Genomic DNA, 17,083 nt, shown 5'->3' with positions numbered 1-17,083 from the left:
GGTATGAAATGATAGAGTAGGTATGGAATGATAGAGTAGATATGGAATGATAGAGAGAGTAGGTATGGAAGGATAGAGAGAGTAGGTGTGGAATGATAGAGAGAGTAGGTATGGAAGGATAGAGAGAGTATGTGTGGAATGATAGAGAGAGTAGGTGTGGAATGATAGAGAGAGTAGGTGTGGAATGATAGAGAGAGTAAGTATGGAATGATAGAGAGAGTAGGTGTGGAATGATAGAGAGAGTAGGTATGGAATGATAGAGAGAGTAAGTATGGAATGATAGAGAGAGTAGGTGTGGAATGATAGAGAGAGTAGGTGTGGAATGATAGAGAGAGTAAGTATGGAATGATAGAGAGAGTAGATGTGGAATGATAGAGAGAGTAGGTATGGAATGATAGAGAGAGTAAGTATGGAATGATAGAGAGAGTAAGTATGGAATGATAGAGAGAGTAGGTGTGGAATGATAGAGAGAGTAGGTGTGGAATGATAGAGTAGATATGGAATGATAGAGAGAGTAGGTATGGAAGGATAGAGAGAGTAGGTTTGGAATGATAGAGAGTAGGTATGGAAGGATAGAGAGAGTAGGTGTGGAATGATAGAGAGAGTAGGTGTGGAATGATAGAGAGAGTAAGTATGGAATGATAGAGAGAGTAAGTGTGGAATGATAGAGAGAGTAGGTATGGAATGATAGAGGGAGTAAGTATGGAATGATAGAGAGAGTAGGTGTGGAATGATAGAGAGAGAGTAGGTATGGAATGATAGAGAGAGTAGTTATGAAATGATAGAGAGAGTAGGTATGGAATGATAGAGAGAGTAGTTATGGAATGATAGAGAGAGTGGGTGTGGAATGATAGAGAGAGTAGGTATGGAATGATAGAGAGAGTAGTTATGGAATGATAGAGAGAGTAGGTGTGGAATGATAGAGAGAGTAGGTGTGGAATGATATAGAGAGTAGGTATGGAATGATAGAGAGAGTAAGTATGGAATGATAGAGAGAGTAGGTGTGGAATGATAGAGAGAGTAGGTGTGGAATGATAGAGAGAGTAAGTATGGAATGATAGAGAGAGTAGATGTGGAATGATAGAGAGAGTAGGTATGGAATGATAGAGAGAGTAAGTATGGAATGATAGAGAGAGTAAGTATGGAATGATAGAGAGAGTAGGTGTGGAATGATAGAGAGAGTAGGTGTGGAATGATAGAGTAGATATGGAATGATAGAGAGAGTAGGTATGGAAGGATAGAGAGAGTAGGTTTGGAATGATAGAGAGTAGGTATGGAAGGATAGAGAGAGTAGGTGTGGAATGATAGAGAGAGTAGGTGTGGAATGATAGAGAGAGTAAGTATGGAATGATAGAGAGAGTAAGTGTGGAATGATAGAGAGAGTAGGTATGGAATGATAGAGGGAGTAAGTATGGAATGATAGAGAGAGTAGGTGTGGAATGATAGAGAGAGAGTAGGTATGGAATGATAGAGAGAGTAGTTATGAAATGATAGAGAGAGTAGGTATGGAATGATAGAGAGAGTAGTTATGGAATGATAGAGAGAGTGGGTGTGGAATGATAGAGAGAGTAGGTATGGAATGATAGAGAGAGTAGTTATGGAATGATAGAGAGAGTAGGTATGGGATGATAGAGAGAGTAGTTATGGAATGATAGAGAGAGTAGGTGTGGAATGATAGAGTAGATATGGAATGATAGAGAGAGTAGGTATGGAAGGATAGAGAGAGTAGGTGTGGAATGATATAGAGAGTAGGTATGGAATGATAGAGAGAGGAAGTATGGAATGATACAGAGAGTAGTTATGGAATGATAGAGAGAGTAGTTATGGAATGATAGAGAGAGTAGGTATGGAATGATAGAGAGAGTAGTTATGGAATGATAGAGAGAGTAGGTATGGAATGATAGAGAGAGTAGGTATGGAATGATAGAGAGAGTAGGTATGGAATGATAGAGAGAGTAGGTATGGAATGATAGAGAGAGTAGGTGTGGAATGATAGAGAGAGTAGGTATGGAATGATAGAGAGAGTAAGTATGGAATGATAGAGTAAGTATGGAATGAAAGAATAGAGAGAACAGGAAAGTGCAGTGATGGAATGATAGAGAGAGTAGATATGGAATGATAGAGAGAGTGGAATGATAGAGAGAGTAGATATGGAATGATAGAATAGAGAGATCAGAGAGACTCCCATAAAATAACATAATAGAGAGGTCAGAGATATAATGACAATAGACAGTGATGGAGATCAGAGCCCACACACTTCCTCTGCTGTCATCTTCTGGGGCCCCACAATCAGAATACCTCTGGAGCCCCTATAAGTGTGTGACCAGCAGACGGGAGAACAGGTACCATATGAGGGAGGGGGCGCTGTAGAGTCAGTCAGTGAGAGCAGTAGAGGAGTCAGCAGCCTCTATACCTACAGGCAGCACAGGAGGCGGCTCCCTGATCTCCGCGGTGTCCGCAGCACTACTACAACCAGGAAGCTCATCCCGACCGGGAGCCCGTGCCCTCTGCATCCTGCCCGCCCCGTGCCATCCTGCCTAACTAGTGGACCCGATACCAGCCCCCTGTGACATCAGGTGTGTGCCCTCCGGAGCTGGCGCTGCACTGTCTGTGCCCACCAGAGCTGGCGCTGTGCTACAGTACGGACCTGGCGATACCTGTGCCCACCAGAGCTGGCGCTGTGCTACAGTACGGACCTGGCGATACCTGTGCCCACCGGAGCTGGCACTTTACTGATCCTCCCGCTGCTGTCGGAGGTTTCCATCAGGTGAGGATGAGTGAACAGTAGGCATTATTATGTATGATAGATATTATTATGTATGATAGATATTATTATGTATGATAGATATTATTATGTATGTATTTATGATAGATATTATTATGTATGTATGTATGATAGATATTATTATGTATGTATGATATTATTATGTATGTATTATGTATGTATGATAGATGTGATCACTAACTTGTCCTGTCCAGTACCTGTGTAAAAACAGAGGAAGAGTTATTATATGCAATGTGTGTATTTATTTATGTGGCATGTGTATATGTACTGTGTGTATTTATTTATGTGTGATGTGTATATGTACTGTGTGTATTTATTTATGTGGCATGTGTATATGTACTGTGTGTATTTATTTATGTGTGATGTGTATATGTACTGTGTGTATTTATTTATGTGTGATGTGTATATGTACTGTGTGTATTTATTAATGTGTGATGTGTATGTGTGTACTGTGTGTATTTATTTATGTGTGATGTGTATATGTACTGTGTGTATTTATTAATGTGTGATGTGTATGTGTGTACTGTGTGTATTTATTAATGTGTGATGTGTATATGTACTGTGTGTATTTATTTATGTGTGATGTGTATATGTGTACTGTGTGTATTTATTTATGTGTGATGTGTATATGTACTGTGTGTATTTATTAATGTGTGATGTGTATGTGTGTACTGTGTGTATTTATTAATGTGTGATGTGTATATGTGTACTGTATGTATTTATTTATGTGTGATGTGTATATGTGTACTGTGTGTATTTATTAATGTGTGATGTGTATGTGTGTACTGTGTGTATTTATTTATGTGTGATGTGTATGTGTGTACTGTGTGTATTTATTTATGTGTGATGTGTATATGTACTGTGTGTATTTATTTATGTGTGATGTGTATGTGTGTACTGTGTGTATTTATAGATGTGTGATGTGTATATGTGTACTGTGTGTATTTATTTATGTGTGGTGTGTATATGTGTACTGTGTGTATTTATAGATGTGTGATGTGTATGTGTGTACTGTGTGTATTTATGTGTGATGTGTATATGTGTACTGTGTGTATTTATTTATGTGTGATGTGTATATGTGTACTGTGTGTATTTATAGATGTGTGATGTGTATATGTGTACAGTGTTTATTTATAGATGTGTGATGTGTATATGTGTACTGTGTGTATTTATGTGTGATGTGTATATGTGTACTGTGTGTATTTATAGATGTGTGATGTGTATATGTGTACAGTGTTTATTTATTAATGTGTGATGTGTATATGTGTACTGTGTGTATTTATTTATGTGTGATGTGTATGTGTGTACTGTGTGTATTTATTTATGTGTGATGTGTATATGTGTACTGTGTGTATTTATTAATGTGTGATGTGTATTTGTGTACTGTGTGTATTTATTAATGTGTGATGTGTATGTGTGTACTGTGTGTATTTACTTATGTGTGATGTGTATATGTACTGTGTGTATTTATTAATGTGTGATGTGTATGTGTGTACTGTGTGTATTTATTTATGTGTGATGTGTATATGTACTGTGTGTATTTATTTATGTGTGATGTGTATGTGTGTACTGTGTGTATTTATAGATGTGTGATGTGTATATGTGTACTGTGTGTATTTATTTATTTATTTGTGATGTGTATATGTGTACTGTGTGTATTTATTTATGTGGCATGTGTATATGTGTACTGTGTGTATTTATTTATGTGTGATGTGTATATGTGTACTGTGTGTATTTATTCATTTATGAGTGATGTGTGTATGTGTGATGAATGTACTGTGTAATTATAGATGTGGTTATATATGTATGTGTGTATTTATTTATTTGTGATGTGTATATGTGTACTGTGTGTATTTATTTATTTGTGATGTGTATATGTGTACTGTGTGTATTTATTTATTTGTGATGTGTATATGTGTACTGTGTGTATTACACAAGCGGTGTATCTGTTCAAAAGTTGCATATTTTGCGCAAAATCTGCGACTTTTGAGTAGGTTGTAGATTTATTTAGTGCGTAATGAGTTAATGTCCCACCGAATATAGCTGTTAACAAAAAATACCAAAAAAAAACTACCTTCTGCATAGGAGCTTGGTCTGTCCCTACACGTTTCCACTACTAGTTGTGGGATCATCAGGGGACATAAATTGGGGATACAGTATGGTACATTGAATAGGTATTGTATAGATCAGTGGTTTCTAAACTGTAGACCTCAAGCTGTTGCAAAACTACAATTCCCAGCGTGCCCGGACAGCCAACGGCTGTCCGGGCATGCTGGGAGTTGTAGTTTTGCCACAACTGGAGGTTCATAGCTTGGAGACAACTGGTATTGGTGCTATATAGGAGCTTATAGAAAACAGAAGAAAAACAAAAAAACGGGGCACTCTCTCGTATGCTGTCATTAGGTGGAAAATGGGGGGGGGGGGGGGGGACCGCGACCTCACCTAATGTGCTGTACCGACCTGCTGAGAGGATGCAACAGTGTAAGCCAAACACTGTTGGGAGGTGTGGGTGGAGATCAGTGGATGCAGTGTGCAGCTATATCTCCCCTATCCGTGTCCCTTAGGGTACGGAATAATGGAGGAAGAATGGGTAGATAAAGGTGGGGAATTTTGTAGAGTGCTCCTGCTGTCAAATTTATTGAAATACTTGTGGACAACACGTTTCGGCGCTCACATGCGCCTTCATCAGGTCCACAAAAGGATAAAATCACTGCGTCCTGAGGTGCTGGCTGTGCTTGAGTAGCTGTTCAGAGTGGAACAGCCACTCAGGACGCAGTGATTTTATCCTTTTGTGGACCTGATGAAGGTGCATGTGAACGCCGAAACGCGTTGTCCAAAAATATTTAAATAAATTGTCCTGTGCAACCGTGGCATTTTGAGTCCGTCCTTTGACAGCAGGAGCGCTCTACAAAATTCCTCACCTTTATCTACCCATTCTTCCTACATAGGAGCTTAGTCTGTCCCTGCGCTTTTTATCCACTAGTTGTGGGATCATCAGGGGATAGAAATTGGGCATACAGTAACAGAACAGGTATTGTATAGATCATTGGTCACCAAACTGGACTTATCAGGCATGCTGAGAGTTTTAGTTTTGCAACAGCTGGAGGTCCACAGTTTGAAGACAACTGGTATAGGAGCTACATAGAAGCTTAGTCAGTCCCTACGCTTTTTCTCCACTAATTGTGGGATCATCAAGGGATATAATGTAGGGATACAGTATTTTAATAAGTATTGTAGAGGTCAGTGGTCTCCAAACTGTGTACTTCCAGCTGCTATCTGGGCACTCTGGGAGTTTTAGTTTTTCAACAGCTGGAGGGCCACAGTTTGGAGACCATTGGTATAGATATAGACCCCCAAAATAGGGTGATTTACAAAACTTGGATGTCAGTATTGATGATTCCAATCATTGTAGCTATTGTACATGTAAAAGTACCGTGCAAAGGTCACCGAGAACATCAGGTAGATATGGCCTGCTAAATAATTTGGGGTCTTCAGGATCACAAAACCTGACATGGCATCTTATTGTAGACAAGAAGTAGACGCAATAATATGAGTGTGTACAGTATGTGCACATCCCCACACCTCCCCCATTCAGAAAGTAATGCATCTTTGGTCTTGTTGGAAATTTCCACTGCCATGCGTGTTGAACAACTATATACGGTCCCAAAACTCGACCCCCCCCCCCTCCCTCCTAGAAAGAACTGGTCGGACAGACACGCCCACTTTTCTCTCTCTTTTTAATTATTTTTTTTTTTTTGTAATAGCACAGGTTTAATAGACAAAAAAAAAAATGATTTCTCTGATGCCGACTTCTTATCATGGGAGAACATCAGTGGAACCATTTGTAGACTTATCCTTGGGGACTCTGAGGACTCTCTCGGAGAATATCGACCAATAGGGGCTTGACAGTTCTTAAAGGGAAGTGGTGGCAATTAGTGTTGAGCGCGAATATTTGCAATTTGAATATTTATAGTGAATTTCACAAATTCACGAATATGGCGAATATAGCGCTATAAATATGCAATTACGAATATCCGTAATTTTTTTCCCCCAGAGAACACATGACAGTGATCTCATCCCTCCCTGCTTCCAGCTTGTGGTCTAAAGAAGAATCCTATATTATTTACTGTAATAGACTGGAGGGAGAATATCGCCACTAAAATTACATAGGTAGATAGTGACGATATTCACCAATATGACGACAATATACAAAATGAAAAATGTCATAGACCCATTATCACTTCTGTATAGACCAAGAATATTAGGAGATAGATAGATATGAGATAGATAGATAGATAGATAGATATTAGATAGATAGATAGATATGAGATAGATAGATAGATAGATAGATATGAGATAGATAGATATGAGATAGATAGATATGAGATAGATAGATAGATAGATAGATATTAGATAGATAGATAGATAGATATGAGATAGATAGATAGATAGATAGATAGATATGAGAGAGATAGATAGATAGATAGATAGATAGATAGATAGATAGATAGATAGATATGAGATAGATAGATAGATAGATAGATAGATATGAGATAGATAGATAGATAGATATGAGATAGATAGATAGATAGATAGATATGAGATAGATAGATAGATATGAGATAGATAGATATGAGATAGATAGATAGATAGGAGATAGATAGATATGAGATAGATAGATATGAGATAGATAGATAGATAGATAGATAGATATGAGATAGATAGATAGATAGATAGATAGATAGATAACACTACCAACAAAATAGAACCAGATCATGTAAAATATAATTAGCTTTTATTAACACATATGCAAAAAATACATACAATAATAAAAATGAGAGGATAAAATAAGGCACTACAATAGCAGTCACAGAAGATGGGAGCAGGCAAGTGGTGTGGCCCGACATGGAGTACAGGGAATAACTGGTGTACCATAGAGAGTACAAATGTAAACATGGAAGAGGTCACTGGATATTATTACAAGATGGCTATAAACATATGAGTGACAAGCAGTATAACAGTGACACGTCAAAGAATGTCCTAAAAGGAAAAAAGTGCAATGAACAGAGAGTAACCAAGGGAGAAATGGATGAGACACCATGAAGTCCTCCTGCCATGCAGCCACACACTTACCTCCTCCTACCCCAACGTACGTTTCGCCTGTGCTTCGACACGCCCCCTGACGAAGCACAGGCGAAACGTACGTTGGGGTAGGAGGAGGTAAGTGTGTCACTGTTATATTGCTTGTCACTCATATGTTTATAGCCATCTTGTAATAATATCCAGTGACCTCTTCCATGTTTACATTTGTACTTTCTATGGTACACCAGCTATTCCCTGTACTCCATGTAGGGCCACACCACTTGCCTGCTCCCATCTTCTGTGACTGCTATTGTAGTGCCTTATTTTATCAACTCTTTTTATTATTATTATTGTATGTATTTTTTGCATATGTGTTAATAAAAGCTAATTATATTTTACATGATCTGGTTCTATTTTGTTGGTAGTGTTATGTTATAGCGGACCAGCCGTGGTTTCTTTACTGTGTATGTATGAATTATAGATAGATAGATATGAGATAGATAGATAGATAGATAGATATGAGAGATAGATAGATATGAGATATATAGATAGATATGAGATAGATAGATAGATAGATATGAGATAGATAGATAGATAGATATGAGATAGATAGATAGATAGATAGATATGAGATAGATAGATGTTACGCCGAGCGCTCCGGGTCCCCGCTCCTCCCCGGAGCGCTCGCTACACTTCCCTCACTGCAGCGCCCCGGTCGGTTCCACGGACCCGGGGCGCTGCGTTACTACCTCCGGCCGGGATGCGATTCGCGATGCGGGTAGCGCCCGCTCGCGATGCGCACCCCGGCTCCCGTACCTTACTCGCTCCCCGTCAGTTCTGTCCCGGCGCGCGCGGCCCCGCTCCCTAGGGCGCGCGCGCGCCGGGTCTTTGCGATTTAAAGGGCCACTGCACCGCTGATTGGTGCAGTGGTTCCAATTAGTGTTTACACCTGTGCACTTCCCTATATCACCTCACTTCCCCTTCACTCCCTCGCCGGATCTTGTTGCCCTAGTGCCAGTGAAAGCGTTCCTTGTGTGTTCCTTGCCTGTGATTCCAGACCTTCTGCCGTTGCCCCTGACTACGATCCTTGCTGCCTGCCCCGACCTTCTGCTACGTCCGACCTTGCTTCTGTCTACTCCCTTGTACCGCGCCTATCTTCAGCAGCCAGAGAGGTTGAGCCGTTGCTAGGGGATACGACCTGGTCACTACCGCCGCAGCAAGACCATCCCGCTTTGCGGCGGGCTCTGGTGAAAACCAGTAGTGACTTAGAACCGATCCTCTAGCACGGTCCACGCCAATCCCTCTCTGGCACAGAGGATCCACTACCTGCCAGCCGGCATCGCGACAGTAGATCCGGCCATGGATCCCGCTGAAGTTCCTCTGCCAGTTGTCGCTGACCTCACCACGGTGGTCGCCCAGCAGTCACAACAGATTGCGCAACAAGGCCAACAGCTGTCTCAACTGACTGTTATGCTACAACAGTTACTACCACAGCTCCAGCAATCATCTCCTCCGCCAGCTCCTGTACCTCCTCCGCAGCGAGTGGCCGCTTCTGGAATACGACTATCCTTGCCGGATAAATTTGATGGGGACTCTAAGTTTTGCCGTGGCTTTCTTTCCCAATGTTCATTACACTTGGAGATGATGTCGGACCAGTTCCCCACTGAAAGGTCTAAGGTGGCTTTCGTAGTCAGCCTGCTGTCTGGAAAAGCCCTGGCTTGGGCCACACCGCTCTGGGACCGCAATGACCCCGTCACTGCCTCTGTACACTCCTTCTTCTCGGAAATTCGAAGTGTCTTTGAGGAACCTGCCCGAGCCTCTTCTGCTGAGACTGCCCTGTTGAACCTGGTCCAGGGTAATTCTTCCGTTGGCGAGTATGCCGTACAGTTCCGTACCCTTGCTTCAGAATTATCCTGGAATAATGAGGCACTCTGCGCGACCTTTAAAAAAGGCCTATCCAGCAACATTAAAGATGTTCTGGCCGCACGAGAAATCCCTGCTAACCTACATGAACTCATCCATCTTGCCACTCGCATTGACATGCGTTTTTCCGAACGGCGTCAGGAGCTCCGCCAGGATATGGACTCTGTTCGCACGAGGCGTTTCTTCTCCCCGGCTCCTCTCTCCTCTGGTCCCCTGCAATCTGTTCCTGTGCCTCCCGCCGTGGAGGCTATGCAGGTCGACCGGTCTCGCCTGACACCCCAAGAGAGGACACGACGCCGCATGGAGAATCTCTGCCTGTACTGTGCTAGTACCGAACACTTCCTGAAGGATTGTCCTATCCGTCCTCCCCGCCTGGAAAGACGTCCGCTGACTCCGCACAAAGATGAGACAGTCCTTGATGTCTACTCTGCTTCTCCACGTCTTACTGTGCCTGTGCGGATGTCTGCCTCTGCCTTCTCCTTCTCTGCTGTGGCCTTCTTGGACTCTGGATCTGCAGGAAATTTCATCTTAGCCTCTCTCGTCAACAGGTTCAACATCCCGGTGACCAGTCTCGCCAGACCCCTCTACATCAATTGTGTAAACAATGAAAGATTGGACTGTACTATACGTTTCCGCACGGAGCCCCTTCTAATGTGCATCGGATCTCATCACGAGAGGATTGAACTGTTGGTCCTCCCCAATTGCACTTCTGAAATCCTTCTTGGACTTCCCTGGCTTCAACTCCATTCCCCAATCCTGGATTGGTCCACTGGGGAGATCAAGAGTTGGGGGCCCTCTTGTTCCAAGGACTGCTTAAAACCGGTTCCCAGTAAACCTTGCCGTGTCCCTGTGCTTCCTCATGTAACCGGTCTCCCTAAGGCCTATATGGACTTTGCGGACGTTTTTTGCAAAAAACAAGCTGAGACTCTACCTCCTCACAGGCCTTATGATTGTCCCATTGACCTCCTCCCGGGCACTACTCCACCCCGGGGCAGAATCTATCCTCTGTCCGTCCCAGAGACTCTTGCCATGTCTGAATACGTCCAAGAAAATTTAAAAAAGGGCTTTATCCGTAAATCCTCCTCTCCTGCCGGAGCCGGATTTTTCTTTGTGTCCAAAAAAGATGGCTCTCTACGTCCTTGCATTGACTACCGCGGTCTTAATAAAATCACGGTTAAGAACCGCTACCCCCTACCCCTCATCTCTGAACTCTTTGATCGTCTCCAAGGTGCCCATATTTTTACCAAACTGGACTTAAGAGGTGCTTATAATCTCATCCGCATCAGAGAGGGGGATGAATGGAAAACGGCATTTAACACCAGAGATGGACACTTTGAGTATCTGGTCATGCCCTTTGGTCTATGCAACGCCCCTGCCGTCTTCCAAGACTTTGTTAATGAAATTTTTCGTGATCTACTATACTCCTGTGTTGTTGTATATCTGGACGATATCCTGATTTTTTCTGCCAATCTTGAAGAACACCGCCAGCATGTCCGTATGGTTCTTCAGAGACTTCGTGATAATCAACTCTATGCCAAAATAGAGAAATGTCTGTTTGAATGCCAATCTCTTCCTTTTCTAGGATACTTGGTCTCTGGCCAGGGACTACAAATGGACCCAGATAAACTCTCTGCCGTCTTAGATTGGCCACGCCCCTCCGGACTCCGTGCCATCCAACGTTTTTTGGGGTTCGCCAATTATTACAGGCAATTTATTCCACATTTTTCTACCATTGTGGCTCCTATTGTGGCTTTAACAAAAAAAAATGCCGATCCCAAGTCTTGGCCTCCTCAAGCGGAAGACGCCTTTAAACGACTCAAGTCTGCCTTTTCTTCGGCTCCCGTGCTCTCCAGACCTGACCCATCTAAACCCTTCCTATTGGAGGTTGATGCCTCCTCAGTGGGAGCTGGAGCTGTCCTTCTACAAAAAAACTCTTCCGGGCATGCTGTTACTTGTGGTTTTTTTTCCAGGACCTTCTCTCCGGCGGAGAGGAACTACTCCATCGGGGATCGAGAGCTTCTAGCCATTAAATTAGCACTTGAGGAATGGAGGCATCTGCTGGAGGGATCAAGATTTCCAGTTATTATTTACACCGATCACAAGAACCTCTCCTACCTCCAGTCTGCCCAACGGCTGAATCCTCGTCAGGCCAGGTGGTCTCTGTTCTTTGCCCGATTTAATTTTGAAATTCACTTTCGGCCTGCTGATAAAAACATTAGGGCCGATGCTCTCTCTCGTTCCTCAGATGCCTCTGAAATTGAACTCTCTCCTCAACACATCATTCCTCCTGACTGCCTGATTTCCACTTCTCCAGCCTCCATCAGGCAAACTCCTCCAGGAAAGACCTTTGTTTCTCCACGCCAACGCCTTGGGATCCTCAAATGGGGTCACTCCTCCCATCTCGCAGGTCATGCGGGCATCAAGAAATCTGTGCAACTCATCTCTCGCTTCTATTGGTGGCCGACTCTAGAGACTGATGTGGTGGACTTTGTACGAGCCTGCACTATCTGTGCCCGGGATAAGACTCCTCGCCAGAAGCCCGCTGGTTTTCTTCATCCTCTACCTGTCCCCGAACAACCTTGGTCTCTGATTGGTATGGATTTTATTACTGACTTACCCCCATCCCATGGCAACACTGTTATTTGGGTGGTCGTTGATCGATTCTCCAAAATGGCACATTTCATCCCTCTTCCTGGTCTTCCTTCAGCGCCTCAGTTGGCTAAACAATTTTTTGTACACATTTTTCGTCTTCACGGGTTGCCTACACAGATCGTCTCGGATAGAGGCGTCCAATTTGTGTCTAAATTCTGGAGGGCTCTCTGTAAACAACTCAAGATTAAATTAAATTTTTCTTCTGCATACCATCCTCAATCCAATGGACAAGTAGAGAGAATTAACCAGATCTTGGGTGACTATTTACGACATTTTGTTTCCTCCCGCCAGGATGACTGGGCAGATCTTCTACCTTGGGCCGAATTCTCGTATAATTTCAGAATCTCTGAATCTTCCTCCAAATCTCCGTTTTTCGTGGTGTACGGCCGTCACCCTCTTCCCCCCCTCCCTACCCCCTTGCCCTCTGGTCTGCCCGCTGTGGATGAAATTTCTCGTGATCTTTCCACCATATGGAAAGAGACCCAAAATTCTCTCTTACAGGCTTCTTCTCGCATGAAGAGATTCGCAGATAAGAAAAGAAGAGCTCCTCCCATTTTTTCCCCTGGAGACAAGGTATGGCTCTCCGCTAAATATGTCCGTTTCCGTGTCCCGAGCTATAAGTTGGGACCACGCTATCTTGGTCCTTTTAAAGTTTTGTGTCAAATTAATCCTGTCTCTTACAAACTTCTTCTTCCTCCTTCTCTTCGTATCCCTAATGCCTTTCACGTCTCTCTTCTTAAACCTCTCATCCTCAACCGTTTTTCTCCCAAATCTGTTCCTCCCACTCCTGTTTCCGGCTCCTCGGACATCTTCTCTGTCAAAGAGATTCTGGCCTCTAAAAAGGTCAGGGGAAGAACTTTTTTTTTAGTGGATTGGGAGGGTTGTGGTCCAGAAGAGAGGTCCTGGGAACCTGAGGACAATATCCTGGACAAAAGTCTGATCCTCAGGTTCTCAGGCCCCAAGAAGAGGGGGAGACCCAAGGGGGGGGGTACTGTTACGCCGAGCGCTCCGGGTCCCCGCTCCTCCCCGGAGCGCTCGCTACACTTCCCTCACTGCAGCGCCCCGGTCGGTTCCACGGACCCGGGGCGCTGCGTTACTACCTCCGGCCGGGATGCGATTCGCGATGCGGGTAGCGCCCGCTCGCGATGCGCACCCCGGCTCCCGTACCTTACTCGCTCCCCGTCAGTTCTGTCCCGGCGCGCGCGGCCCCGCTCCCTAGGGCGCGCGCGCGCCGGGTCTTTGCGATTTAAAGGGCCACTGCACCGCTGATTGGTGCAGTGGTTCCAATTAGTGTTTACACCTGTGCACTTCCCTATATCACCTCACTTCCCCTTCACTCCCTCGCCGGATCTTGTTGCCCTAGTGCCAGTGAAAGCGTTCCTTGTGTGTTCCTTGCCTGTGATTCCAGACCTTCTGCCGTTGCCCCTGACTACGATCCTTGCTGCCTGCCCCGACCTTCTGCTACGTCCGACCTTGCTTCTGTCTACTCCCTTGTACCGCGCCTATCTTCAGCAGCCAGAGAGGTTGAGCCGTTGCTAGGGGATACGACCTGGTCACTACCGCCGCAGCAAGACCATCCCGCTTTGCGGCGGGCTCTGGTGAAAACCAGTAGTGACTTAGAACCGATCCTCTAGCACGGTCCACGCCAATCCCTCTCTGGCACAGAGGATCCACTACCTGCCAGCCGGCATCGTGACAATAGATAGATAGATATGAGATAGATAGATATGAGATAGATAGATAGATAGATATGAGATAGATAGATATGAGATAGATAGATATGAGATATATAGATAGATAATATAGATTGATAGATATATAGACAGATAGATAAGTAGATAGTTATACACATATGCATATGCGCATTTACGCAAAGCGAAAATAACCGCAAATAAATATTGATTATGCAAATTTTGCGAATATAGGATGAATATTCGTCCATATATTTGCGAAATATTGCGAATTCAAATATGGCCTATGCCGCTCATCACTAGTGGCAACATGGAATATTGGTGTCACGATGCCGGCTGGCAGGTAGTGGATCCTCTGTGCCAGAGAGGGATTGGCGTGGACCGTGCTAGAGGATCGGTTCTAAGTCACTACTGGTTTTCACCAGAGCCCGCCGCAAAGCGGGATGGTCTTGCTGCGGCGGTAGTGACCAGGTCGTATCCCCTAGCAACGGCTCAACCTCTCTGGCTGCTGAAGATAGGCGCGGTACAAGGGAGTAGACAGAAGCAAGGTCGGACGTAGCAGAAGGTCGGGGCAGGCAGCAAGGATCGTAGTCAGGGGCAACGGCAGAAGGTCTGGAATCACAGGCAAGGAACACACAAGGAACGCTTTCACTGGCACTAGGGCAACAAGATCCGGCGAGGGAGTGAAGGGGAAGTGAGGTGATATAGGGAAGTGCACAGGTGTAAACACTAATTGGAACCACTGCACCAATCAGCGGTGCAGTGGCCCTTTAAATCGCAAAGACCCGGCGCGCGCGCGCCCTAGGGAGCGGGGCCGCGCGCGCCGGGACAGAACTGACGGGGAGCGAGTAAGGTACGGGAGCCGGGGTGCGCATCGCGAGCGGGCGCTACCCGCATCGCGAATCGCATCCCGGCCGGAGGTGGTAACGCAGCGCCCCGGGTCCGTGGAACCGACCGGGGCGCTGCAGTGAGGGAAGTGTAGCGAGCGCTCCGGGGAGGAGCGGGGACCCGGAGCGCTCGGCGTAACAGTACCCCCCCCCTTGGGTCTCCCCCTCTTCTTGGGGCCTGAGAACCTGAGGATCAGACTTTTGTCCAGGATATTGTCCTCAGGTTCCCAGGACCTCTCTTCTGGACCACAACCCTCCCAATCCACTAAAAAAAAAAGTTCTTCCCCTGACCTTTTTAGAGGCCAAAATCTCTTTGACAGAGAAGATGTCCGAGGAGCCGGAAACAGGAGTGGGAGGAACAGATTTAGGAGAAAAACGGTTGAGGATGAGAGGTTTAAGAAGAGAGACGTGAAAGGCATTAGGGATACGAAGAGAAGGAGGAAGAAGAAGTTTGTAAGAGACAGGATTAATTTGACACAAAACTTTAAAAGGACCAAGATAGCGTGGTCCCAACTTATAGCTCGGGACACGGAAACGGACATATTTAGCGGAGAGCCATACCTTGTCTCCAGGGGAAAAAATGGGAGGAGCTCTTCTTTTCTTATCTGCGAATCTCTTCATGCGAGAAGAAGCCTGTAAGAGAGAATTTTGGGTCTCTTTCCATATGGTGGAAAGATCACGAGAAATTTCATCCACAGCGGGCAGACCAGAGGGCAAGGGGGTAGGGAGGGGGGGAAGAGGGTGACGGCCGTACACCACGAAAAACGGAGATTTGGAGGAAGATTCAGAGATTCTGAAATTATACGAGAATTCGGCCCAAGGTAGAAGATCTGCCCAGTCATCCTGGCGGGAGGAAACAAAATGTCGTAAATAGTCACCCAAGATCTGGTTAATTCTCTCTACTTGTCCATTGGATTGAGGATGGTATGCAGAAGAAAAATTTAATTTAATCTTGAGTTGTTTACAGAGAGCCCTCCAGAATTTAGACACAAATTGGACGCCTCTATCCGAGACGATCTGTGTAGGCAACCCGTGAAGACGAAAAATGTGTACAAAAAATTGTTTAGCCAACTGAGGCGCTGAAGGAAGACCAGGAAGAGGGATGAAATGTGCCATTTTGGAGAATCGATCAACGACCACCCAAATAACAGTGTTGCCATGGGATGGGGGTAAGTCAGTAATAAAATCCATACCAATCAGAGACCAAGGTTGTTCGGGGACAGGTAGAGGATGAAGAAAACCAGCGGGCTTCTGGCGAGGAGTCTTATCCCGGGCACAGATAGTGCAGGCTCGCACAAAGTCCACCACATCAGTCTCTAGAGTCGGCCACCAATAGAAGCGAGAGATGAGTTGCACAGATTTCTTGATGCCCGCATGACCTGCGAGATGGGAGGAGTGACCCCATTTGAGGATCCCAAGGCGTTGGCGTGGAGAAACAAAGGTCTTTCCTGGAGGAGTTTGCCTGATGGAGGCTGGAGAAGTGGAAATCAGGCAGTCAGGAGGAATGATGTGTTGAGGAGAGAGTTCAATTTCAGAGGCATCTGAGGAACGAGAGAGAGCATCGGCCCTAATGTTTTTATCAGCAGGCCGAAAGTGAATTTCAAAATTAAATCGGGCAAAGAACAGAGACCACCTGGCCTGACGAGGATTCAGCCGTTGGGCAGACTGGAGGTAGGAGAGGTTCTTGTGATCGGTGTAAATAATAACTGGAAATCTTGATCCCTCCAGCAGATGCCTCCATTCCTCAAGTGCTAATTTAATGGCTAGAAGCTCTCGATCCCCGATGGAGTAGTTCCTCTCCGCCGGAGAGAAGGTCCTGGAAAAAAAACCACAAGTAACAGCATGCCCGGAAGAGTTTTTTTGTAGAAGGACAGCTCCAGCTCCCACTGAGGAGGCATCAACCTCCAATAGGAAGGGTTTAGATGGGTCAGGTCTGGAGAGCACGGGAGCCGAAGAAAAGGCAGACTTGAGTCGTTTAAAGGCGTCTTCCGCTTGAGGAGGCCAAGACTTGGGATCGGCATTTTTTTTTGTTAAAGCCACAATAGGAGCCACAATGGTAGAAA

At 44.9% G+C, this 17,083-nt stretch overlaps 1 protein-coding gene across 1 annotated transcript in view; it reads left to right on the top strand.

Moving 5' to 3' along the window:
* The first annotated feature begins 2,650 nt into the window (after window positions 1-2,650).
* The window catches only part of SCNN1B (sodium channel epithelial 1 subunit beta), a 93,654-nt gene continuing 79,221 nt past the window's right edge, over window positions 2,651-17,083 (top strand). Inside the window, exon 1 of the mRNA XM_056535687.1 lies at window positions 2,651-2,767. The gene's annotated coding sequence lies outside the window, so the exon portion shown is untranslated. The remainder of the gene's footprint in view (window positions 2,768-17,083) is intronic.

The sequence above is a fragment of the Hyla sarda genome, chromosome 8 (assembly GCF_029499605.1).
Source record: "Hyla sarda isolate aHylSar1 chromosome 8, aHylSar1.hap1, whole genome shotgun sequence".
Taxonomy (NCBI): Eukaryota; Metazoa; Chordata; class Amphibia; order Anura; family Hylidae; genus Hyla; species Hyla sarda.
The sequence above is the reverse complement of the archived record's forward strand: the minus strand, read 5'-3'. Positions and strand labels throughout refer to the sequence as shown.